The sequence below is a fragment of the Gavialis gangeticus genome, unplaced genomic scaffold, assembly GCF_001723915.1.
Source record: "Gavialis gangeticus isolate Ggan-Ray unplaced genomic scaffold, GavGan_comp1, whole genome shotgun sequence".
NCBI lineage: Eukaryota > Metazoa > Chordata > Crocodylia > Gavialidae > Gavialis > Gavialis gangeticus.
Genome location: NW_017729024.1, coordinates 140,355,632 through 140,367,430, shown reverse-complemented (window position 1 = coordinate 140,367,430; position 11,799 = coordinate 140,355,632). Strand labels below are relative to the sequence as shown.

Sequence of the window (11,799 nt, the reverse complement as noted above, 5' to 3'; positions counted from 1 at the left end):
CCCCCAGTTTCTTAATGAGAACGGGGTGAGAGACAGTGTCAAAAGCCTTCCGGAAGTCCAGGAAGACTATGTCCACTGCTACCCCTGCATCTAATGATCTGGTGATCTGATCGTAAAAGGCCACCAGGTTGGTCTGACAGGACCTGCCACTGATGAACCCGTGTTGGTTGCCCCTAAGTATGCAGTCCCCTGCTGGCCCCTCCTTGGTAGAGATAGGGTGTAGAGGGGTCACATCAGCAGCTGGCAATCCATGCTAAGTCAAGCTTTGTTCTGTATCCCATGAGGGCCTAATCAACACAATCGAACAAGGGACTGTCTGTATACCAAGACTCAAGTTAGGAACACCACACAAGTTGCAACTTGAGTGTATTTTGCAGAGACACCTCCTTCCCCCCACCCCAGCAATTGCCATTCTCCATTTTTTAAACCTGAAAAATATTAAAAACTCAGGCACCTATGCTTACTGGCTTTGAAAAGTGATTAAATCATCTCAGAAGAAAACTGCAAGATCCAGCCACCTACACTCCCAGAATAATTATTAGTCCAATCTCTCTCACTCACTTGAACATACTATTGGACCCAAAAACGTTTCTTGAAGGGGAGAACAGTGGTTTTCAAATTGAGGTATGCATACCTCTAGGGGTACACAGCATTTTGCCAGTGGCTACATGTCTAAATTTTAATAATGGCAGGTGAGCTTCTGATTGTCAAATGTGCAGCAATACTACTATTACTTACCACGTGGCAGAGGCACCAAGTACATGGGGCCCTCAGGAAGAGGGCTGTCACCTGAAACACATAAAACTTTCCACATGTCCATCATTTGAGGCTCCCCACCCCCAGCACAAATAAAAGTTGGTGCCTAATGCCTCACGGTGACTATCAGAGAGCATGCAGAGACACATCAGGTGTATGGAGTACAAGCACCAATTTTTTTGGCACGTAAAGGCATACACACTGGTCTAGCAGATAGAACACTGGACCTGAAATCAGGGGCATGGAGGCATTCCTACTTTGCTTGCTGACCTTGCTAGCAAGTTGCCCAAGATTACTTATCCTCTGTGTGCTTCCACTTTCCCTCATATCCTTTGTCTATTCTGCTGTTTATAGCTTAACTTCTTCAGGGCAGGGACTTTCTCTTCCTATCTATCTGTTTGTCCAGAGTCCATCACAATAAGAGCTGATCCAGATTATAGCCTTTTGGCACTACTGTAATAACAAGATTGTGTTCCAAGTCTCACCTTCATTATGTTAAATCAGTTGCTTATCAGTTCCTAGTACTATGGAACTTGAAGCAATCTAGTGACGCACATACTCACTTATAACATAGACTTCTTTCACATAACTTCCCTCAGGATCATAGCTTCCAGCATTCCCCTAACCCAGGGGTTTTCAACCTTTATTGGTCAGGGTCCCCCTGGTGACTGGTCTAGCAGTGAGGAGTGCCCTAGCAGCCGATCAACATGTGGGGGGAAGGGGGTCCCCGACAGCGTACGGCAGCACAACTGGAAGTGCCACCAGCTTCTCAGTGCCACTGTTGCATACCCCCTGAGGCCTTCCAAAGTATCCCCAGGGGTACACATACCACCGATTGCAAACCCTCACCCTAACCAATATAATTAAGAAACACGCAAGCTTTTCCAAAAATTGGTTCTTTTATTTGTTACACAAGCAAATACTAGCATTACTGGGGTCACGTCGTGATCCAGACTGGACTTCACAACCAACACTGGATCTACCTTTTTATTTTTTAATTATGACAAACAAAAGCATGCAACTAGCCACATTCAGCTATAAAGCAGCATTGATTAGATACAATTATAGATTAGCTGTGTGATGAAAGATATGGTAAACTTGTTGCTATCACCTGTCACACACCATATGAAAAACTACACATAAATGCCTTCCATATTCCTCCAGCTAATGTTTATTATATGAATATTCTGCAATAAGAATAACTATTATACAGCAATTCACCAGTACATGCTAAAATGTAGATAATATACACCTAATAAATTACAAGTAACATCATTTAGGTTGTATATTACACTTCCTAGAGGTCTACTGAAAAGTTTACTTACTTTAAATGACTACATAAAGTTAACTCAAAGGTCACTTTAGCCAAAGCTGTATGCATCTAGAAATCATAAAACTACCAGAGACACTGAACTTGTTTATCTGCAACTTGTGTGGCAAAGTACATTTCACAGTGGAACTAAATTCCATTTTGTCACCCTCTTGTTGTGCCTTCTTTAGAGTGTATCACACTGTAAGCTGTTTAAAAACAATATTCTCCATCATTCTATACCAGGATATAACAAAGTATAATGACTTGGCCATTTGAGGAAATGCAAGAATACTTTTTACGTTCATTATAATAAACCTACTAAGCATAGGGGCATTCATATAAAGCATAAAAGCAAGATGAAATGTCAAATGTGTAACATAACTAAAATCCACTTTAAAAGTTGCAAAGTTATCCTGAAAACATTTTGCAAAACAAGATTTCCTATGGAATATAGCAAAAAGTTTCAGCTGTAACCCTACTTTTTATGATGTAAGTGAAGGATGCTTGAAAGAGATACAGAAAATTAATTACAGATGTTACTTGCTAACAAATATAATGTTCAAAAAGTTTTATTTCAAGACAAACTGCAGCAGTATTTAAGACAACTATATTTAGTACTAAGTAGCTGTACTGTACATTTGGAAGAACCAGGCAGCTCTCTGAAGAAAATGTACTATTTAAAAGTTACTACTTACATTAAGTCAGTCTGAGAAGCTACAGCTTCAGAAAAAAAAGCTAGTAGGAAACAGCATAGGCTTAAGGTCCTTTAACAGAAAGTGTGTAGTCCTGAGTATAGCGCAAGCCATTTATTTGAAATAGAATTAGCATTGCAAACACTGCACAATAATGTTTCCGTTGAAAGAACAAACACTGCAGAAAGCTTGTGAAGTTAACTCCTTGCATGAACTGCTACATTTATAGCAGGGTCATGTACATTGTTACACTTACCATAGGGAGTAAAAGAACACCAGTTTGTTAGCTTTCTAATTTCTGACCTTAATCTGTGCCTGTATTGTTTTAAAACTCAGCTGCAACAGAAGTAACACCCGACAATCTCAGGAAACCAATGAGGGAGTGACTATGACGGCTTCATCAGATTAAACTGCAAATCCCAAATGGCATTTCCCACTTTTAATACAATATTGGAGTGGATTTTTAATGCCGACATGCTAATGTGCTGGCATTTTACTTACTATAAGCCTAACAGCCCTTCAGCTGCATATGAAATAATGCAGATTTTTTTTTAAAATAAGCTTCAGTTTTTCAGGTACTATGAAAACAACTGCAAGAAGCAGAATGTCACTCTTAGTATACATGAATACATTATGTGCTGTACCGTTATGCATTTCTCCTAGTAAGTCTTCATTCACCACTAGCCTAACATACCCAAACCACATGAAGTAGGTTTGTGTTAGGGGAAAAAACATCACATGTCTTTAATTCAGTGTTAATTAGATGCAGTGTCAGCATGAATAACCCACAAACGCAGCATCCCTGTACTTGTGTAGTAAAAAACACACAGTATGCAAGGATCAAGCATGACATTTCTGAAAAACGTATCTGCAATATAGCTGACAGGATTTAATAATGTAAAGCTGTGTTAACCCCCTCAGGTTGATTGCTACAAGGTTAACTGTACTAGATATCATACAGTACAGAATCTCAAAATGTTAATCAGCTGCTAATACAGTACTTCCTAATTACAAGCATTCTTGCTTATAGTATGTAATTAACTGAGAGTTGAAAAAGTCAGAATTACTCACAGAGTCCTGAAGAGGCAATAACAAACTCTTTAAGGCAGGAAATTCCAGGGCAATATTATAAAATAAGTAGGACTAAACATGCATAAAGTCAGGAACTGACAGGCCTCTGGATTACTGGAACTGTAGGGCTTATGCTCATGCATGCTGAAGTATAATTTATGAAACTGAGCCCACGAAGCAGCCAATCAGTCAGCTCCTAATAACAAGTCCAACTGGCTCTGAAGAGCTGAAAGTGCTGCAACAGAATAATAAAGAAGAGCTATCCCACACATTAATCTGCTTATCTGGGATTGCTTTCCATCAGAAAACAGAAAGGATATAAATATACACACACACACACACACACACACACACATATATGCTTCACTGTTAACAAAACCTGCAGATAACTGCACTGAGATCAGAAGTACTACAATCAAGAATGCCAGGCTGCAAGTCATATTATCAGTTGAAATGCTATAAAAGCAAGGGGAACAATCCTCCCAACTTACTAATAATCATCTTTTGTCACAGAACTGACAGAAAGCTATGTAACCTGGATTAATACACCACATGCAATTGTCTCCTTGCTCTTTTGCTGGAAACTTAAATATAACATAGCTATTTTAATGTGGTTTGCCTTGCATGAAATCTATTTAGAGCAAGTTTTTTGTTGTTCAGACTGAAGATGGCCATTCAAAATACCAAAATTCTGTGAAGAGCAAATAAAAGCATCACACTTCTGGTGTAAACAAGAATAAAATTGAAGATTTTTAAAAGGTTGTGCTTTTTCCATAGGGAAAAAGTAGGAGACCAGAAAAGTGTGTTTTATGGAACTGGGACTTACTAAATTAAAAATAAATAAATAAATGAAATCCACAGAGGAGAAGACAGATCAGATACAATAAAGCCACTGTGTGAATATCTGTCCTGTGAGATATTCTGCTATTCTGAAATCTATTTTTATTTGGGGGGGAGGGGTGGCACAACGCAGTTTGTAAAATGGAGTTTTCCACAAAAATGGTTTCAGGTTAATTGAAATGTTCCCAATTTAAGCTTTAAATGTATACTATAATAAAAAAAATAAAAATAAAAAAGCCATGTAAAACATTCAAATTGTCCAATAAATTCTATTTATAAAAACAGCTCTCCCCCATATGGAAAACAAATCATCAAAAATCACAGTCCCACTGAACATTTCATTTTTGATAAATCACCATTTTCCAATAGAAAAACAGTGCACTGGGAATTTTTAAAAATCTGTTCTATTAAAGACTTATTTTAAGTCCAATTGTATTAGAAAGTAAATGAAAGGATGGCTGAACAGCTACTGAAGTTAATGGTCATTCAATTTACATGTGCAATTACAGCAATTTTAAATGAACATACAAATATGATCAATCATGTTTTTGGACAGGCATATACATTCCTAAATTTTTGTTTTAAAAAATATATATATTTATCGGCTTTCTATCTCCTCCTACAATTTCTTCCTTTTTCCCTTTCTTTGTAATGCTTGTTTTAGTTATTTCAAAAAGTCTTTCTGTCGAGGGATGTGTTATTAGTCCTACTCTAATTTTTTTCAGTTGAAACACATGTATGCAGTAGTCTGGGTTCACATTTTACAGATTTGGTGTTTCCTCTGAATCTATCTATAGGTCCATATGGACCATCTGGACTATCCTGTTCTGCTGGGCATCATTATTTGACTTAGAGAAACATGACATTTTAATCTTTGCAAACAAAGACTTTTTAAATACACTTATAAATCCCTCTCCAGGTCTCCTGCCTGTCAGTCTTACCGCAACCTACAGCCCGGAATGTGTTATTTATGCACTCTATGTTTGTTTCTTGGCTGTTGTTGCCAAAACACATGAAAATAAAATGTTAAAAATGCCTTGGAAAAAATTATAAAATTAACAGTTAATATGGGATATTCAGGACAATTTTAGGTGTCCAGTTTCAGTTGTTTAGTGCTTTATAGCTAGCAATTGATATCATTTTATCTAAACTATAGCCAAACCGGAAGCCATTAATCAAAAACAATTCCAACATTGTGATATAAAAGATACCAGTGGCAAGAACTCTAAATCAAATGCTCTTCTCCCAGAGTTATTAAGCACAACAATTTTCAAATATCTAGTTGAAATAATAAAATTATAATTGCATCCCATAAGATAAAGTGTTGAGTTAAAAGTTTCATGTCTCCATGCATATTTGGCCCAAAAACTGAGGGACAGGGCTTTACTGAGTTTTAAACAGTGAGTGGTTTGGTTATGCTGCTTATAGAAAGTGAGAAATAATTCTGCACATTGCTTGAGCACTTGGGGAAATAAAACACCTATGCAGGGGTGGATTAACGCATGGGCCCGCGAGGCCCCTGCCAATCAGGGGTCCCCTGGGGCAGCACAGCCCAGGCAAGCATCCTGGATGTGGGCATCTAGGGCAGGCTGCACACCTCCTCCAAAGCCAGAGGGTAGGGGCCAGGCTTGAGGCTCCATGCAGCTGGTGGCAGCTTCCCAAGACTGCCTGTTGCCAGGAGGCCTCATGGGTGGCCCCACTCCTGCTTCCACTCTCTGCCATCTGTGGGCAGCTGCTGGCACCAGTGCCACCGGGACAGGATGGGACAGGACAGCCCCACCCCGCCAGGGCCAGCAGAGGGGCAGGCGGGCAGCCAAGGATGGTGCAGAGCCCATGCCCGCCCCCCCGGACCCAAGGCCAGCCCCAGCCCAGGCCTGTCCCACTGCACTGGGGGACCACAGCCCTGGCTGCACAACACCCGCCAGGGGGAGGGGCTGGGCTGGGTCAGGGCCACCTTCACTTCAGCAGCACTCATGCCCCTTGGCTTACCCCAGGCATGCTGAGGAGGCTGGTGGGCTCAGCTACAGGCCCCTGGTGGGCACAGAGGAAACCTGCCCTTGCCTGGTGGGGGGCCTCCAATTTTCTGTTTACCCAGGGCCCTGTTAAATCTTAATCTGCCACTGCACCTATAAAACACATCTCCCGCAAGTCCCTGGTTTCAACCGTTCTAAATATTTTCTTTCACACAAAACTATTCGCACAGAACTGTTCTGAAAGATTGCAGCTTAAGATTTTGAGAAAATCATACTCTCCCACGTTTCATTCCCAGTAAGTACCAGTTTTGTGAATGTCTGCAAATATGTTGGCTTTTTGTCCAAATGGTTTGCTTTTGGAGATCTATACATCACACAAAATAAAGTGTGAGATAAATTGCACTGACTTTTATTTATCTTAAATCCGGTAAATCCACCATTTTGAACAGAGGTGGGTCTTTTCAATTATACATTCTTTTCCACAGCAGAGAATAAATAACAAAGAAAAAAATAGCCATTCAGTCTAATATCAGGTTAACAGCAGCATTGATCCATGTTTTCATGCCCTCTCAGTCTCTTTCAAAAGAATGAGACATAAGTGGGTGCAACAATTTTAACAAGGGGCATCTATATGTTTTAACATAGTGTGTGAACTGAACATCACAACTATACTGCTTTTTTTCTGGACAAGATGCTGCAAGGCGCCCTCACCACCCAGGTCATTCTACCAGTTATTCAACCTGTGAAAGTCAAAAACATTCTCTGAGGTTACAGAGATGAAAAAAGGTAACCATAATACATTAAGGGTGACCTGGAGTCCCTCAATTTACCAAATTTGGAGAAAGAATGGTTATACTGGCAGGTGGACTGTACTGTGCAAGTACTATCAGTTCACCTACTGCATCTTTCTCATCAGCCCTTTTTTTTTTAATTCTTTCAATAAAAGGGAAGCCTACTGTGGTAACAATAAACCCCAGGAGTTTAGGATCAGTCACCTCCTTAAACAAGTTCCCCATGAGCAAAGATAAATATTCCAGTTTCACCTTCCTGTTGGCCTGATCAGAGGAAAATAATGCAATTGCAAGTTGGCTTCTTTCCACATAGCCTGCAAAACAACCACTACCCAGGGCTGCTTCCACTACCCAGAGGTCCAAATGAAAACAAATAAGTGCAAGTTCCTTCAGCCTACCTTAAGTGAGGCCCACAAGGAAAAAACAGCCCTTACAATAGTTATGATCTTTAGGAAACAAGCATACTTCTCATATTAATCAGGAATCTACAGTCCTAGTTTCACCACTTTACAAAAGTTCAGTCGGGTTCTGCAAAGAGGTCTGGCAAAGTCTGGATGTTTTCCTCAGTGTGTGCAAGGATGGCTTAGTTGTCAGCATACTGAAATTCAAGGATGGTTGCTTGGAATATTTTGATCTTCAAGCAAAAACATCCCAAGTTGCAAAGTCCTCCCTCCATTCAGTATCAATTCTGGAAGATAGGCAGTTCTAAATGAGAACTGGGGTGACTGTCAAAAAATGGAGAATAGAGTTTGGATGATGATGTATCATCCAGATATAACAATGGGCCTTGGCACCACTCTCATTAAACTAGTCTTGGTGTTGACAGGTGGTATAGCCAATGGATTTGGCCTAGGCCATATGGATGGCAATTTTAGATCCCTTCCAGAGTTCCTCAGTGTTGTCTTCATTTGTGGGCAGGGCAGAAAGCTTTTTTTGAAGACTGTTGGAGACTGTTCACTATACAATAACTATACTGAAAAATGGAGTTGGTTAACTGCAACTGTGTGCATTGTTTGCCCTTTTTCTTGTGTACTCCTTGCTTATTGAGGCTGATGGGTCTGATTCTAAGCCAACATTTGGCAGTTTTTCCTCAGATATCAGTAATCTGCCCTTTCACTGTACAAAAAGATTTCCTTATGTGCTTAAATTTCATGCACTGCAAATAGTCCTAGTAAAGCCAGTGTCAGTATGACTGCTATTAATCTTGACAAATGGAATTACTCATTATGAGACTTACGACAAAAACATTTACCCATTGAAATGTACGTGTATTACACAGAAATGTGGCCATAGCACTGGCATAAGTAACTGTAAGGATGACAAAGAGAGGCAACACAACTAGAACAGGACTGAAAACAAAAGATATGGACAACCTAAATAGTGCTATGCATGAATTACTTAGGAAGTGCTGATTATGTCTTTATTTAACATTTAATGGATTATTGCTGCTGGCAAAGCAAATGATGAATCAGGTTTCCCTAATAATATTAGAAATGACTGAAGTATAAATACACCATAGTAAAATAAAATTTGAATACCAAGAGCTGCTTAGCAGTTGTTTGATCTCCAGATGCAAGTTTTATTTCATACAGCAGTGATGCCAACAAATTACAAGTCATAAAGATAATTATACTCTATATGATAGTTTGTACACTGTTCAAAGGCTTCCTTCACAAAAGCAGAAACATGGAAAATATGCAAGAAACAGAGCACATGACCTAAGAATACACTAGCTGTATCAAAAAAAGTGGAAGGTTTTTGACTAACATGCAACAGAAAAGAAATACAGACAACTAGAGCAGAAATTGAAACCGCTGGTGATAGTTAATACAGACAGCAGCCAGGTAAGGTCACACTGTGCATGGCTGAATGCAAGAAGATGGAAAAAGTAGGTAAAACATAAAAAAAACCCCCACCTATGTCACTTAAGAGCTAAGTCTAACTAACTTTCAGTTAAGGAAGCACTCTGAAAATGTTTATTCAATATCAATTTTTTCTCTTACCCATGCATTTAGAATAGCCTCCTATGATCTAAGCTTTTTTTCTTTCAGTGGAAAGTAAATTCACTCACCACATGGTGCACACAATTAGTTTCTACTCCTCCTTCACTTCAGCTAGAAGTCTGCTCTGTTCTCCCAGCTCATTCCCATGTTCCTTTAAGTGTCTGATCTTGTTTTCTCTAAACAAATCAAATACAATAAAAGAGCTGAACACTTCATTTTTAAAAAGTAAAGAATAAAATGGTGTTTCTGTTGTGGTGGGAGCAAGTTTAATTACCCCACCATCATGGAAGGCAAGAAAAAAAATCTCAGGTTTTATTGTTCTTATCCATTTATATTACACTAAAGCTTGCAGATGTCAAATATGATCCATAACCTCTTACAGTAGCCATTTTAAAAACAAAAAAGAAAGTCTCTGGCCTGAGTTTAGCATTAAATATGGAAGTATGTTATTCTCTCAGATTAGCAGAAAAATATTTAGAGTCACTAAGTGATTTGCCCAAGGACACCAAGAAAACCTATGAAATGGAGCCCAGTTTTCCTCAAGCCTTAGTTCTGTGCATTACAATTGCAAGACCTTCTTTCTTCCCCTTAATACATATAAATAATGGTGACGTATAACAATTACTGTGACAATTCAGAGAACCCATCCGTGTACTATATATGAACCCACCACATAGGATATTAAATTGCTACACCATAGAATGCTTCAATGTTTGTGGAGTGAGCCATCATGCATCTCCCAGAATAGGAACAATGGAAGCATTCAACTTTGATGGCTCTCATTCAAACAAATGGAATACATTAGGGCAATAGGATGGCTGTAACCTAGAAAAATAAACCCATCCAAGTAAGCCTGCAGAGATAGGGTCTGGAGCAGCACAACTTCACCAGAAACAAGACAAGAGATCAGGATATAAGGAAAAAATTATTCACGGTTTGTGTGACCAGATTCTGACTCCCAACAGGGGTGGTGCAGGCTCCTACCCTGGCAATTTTCAAAAGGAGACTGAACACACCTTGCTGAGGTTATATGACCCCAGCAGTCTTTGCTTCCCAGAGCAGGGGGCTGGACCTGATGATCTCACGAGGTCCTTCCAGTCCTAAACTTCTGGGAATCTGTGAATTCATGCTGAACTTCAACAACTACATAACATACAAGGAGAACTTACTTATGTGGTGCATCCACACATTCAAACACATGCACTTGCAGCAGCTCAAACAGGAATGGCACAAATTTGTGCCGGAGATTTTTGCCTCAGCACACATGCCTGAACATGCACTTTGGTGTGGGGGAAGTTGTGCCAGTTGGGACAAAATGACCCTGCCCAGCTCCTCCTGGATCTGCAGACAGAGTATTAAAATCTGCTCTGGTTAGCAGCTTGGGGCTACTTGCTCTCAGGAGCTTCTGAGGCCCAGCCAGTTGACATATGGGGACACTAGCCTTCCATGCCAGCTGGACTGCTGCAGCAGCCCTCACCTAGAGTGGCCACTGTAACCACTACCCACTGCAGCAGTCTGGCAGGAGGAAAGAGGAAACTGCTGCCTGGCTATGACCTGCCGCCACCTGTGACAGCTCCTGCCCCCTTGGACCTGCAGCCCCATGTCTGCACACCTGCCAGACCTGGATGGGGACTGCATGGCTGCCTGGCCTGTGGCATGGTCACTGCAGCAGTGCAGTCTCCATCTTTGGGCCAGCAGCCAATGGGCTATGGCTGCCCAGTTGGCCTTTATGTGGCACTGCTGCCATGTGTGCCCTGGCCCTGCCATCTGGGCAGCTATTGCCTGGAAGATGTTCTCAGTGTGGTAGCCTGCTTTGAACTGTCAAAGCATGTCCTCCTGGACCCAAATGGCCACAACATCAGCCACCTCATTTGCCGTCCAGGTCCATCCCTGGCCAGCCTGCCTCCTCTGCCTAGGTCTTGTCACTTGCCTTACTAGGAGGAATCCTGGTATTCCCCATTTAAAAACTGCAGATTCTCTGATAAAAGATCCCAAATTCACTCTTTAAAATACCATAAAATCCATGTTATTCCACAATTAAAACAAAAGACCACCCTATCTATCGATTGATAGATACCAGATAGATGTATATACATAGACATCAGTTGGGCAAAGTTTTATTGATATATTTACAATGTTAAAGCAGTTTGGAAGCCTTCCAGTGCCTCTATCATCATAATAAAATAAATTCTAAATATCTATATGGTTGGATGTTTGCTTTTGGTTTTCTTATCAAAGAAAAATGAGGTCTCATCCTGTCTGACAGCTGGGCACACTGAGTGTGAGATGGGGGGGATGTGGTGGGGGGGGGATGTCAGGGGATGTGGGGTATGTAGGTGGATGTGGGGGGATGTGGGTAGG

At 40.6% G+C, this 11,799-nt stretch overlaps 1 protein-coding gene across 1 annotated transcript in view; it reads right to left on the bottom strand.

Annotated features, from left to right (window-relative positions):
* PDE4D (phosphodiesterase 4D) overlaps positions 1-3,953 on the bottom strand; it is a 1,639,075-nt gene extending 1,635,122 nt beyond the window's left edge. The window contains exon 1 of the mRNA XM_019517823.1: positions 3,832-3,953. The gene's annotated coding sequence lies outside the window, so the exon portion shown is untranslated. The remainder of the gene's footprint in view (positions 1-3,831) is intronic.
* Between the last annotated feature and the right edge of the window lie 7,846 nt (positions 3,954-11,799).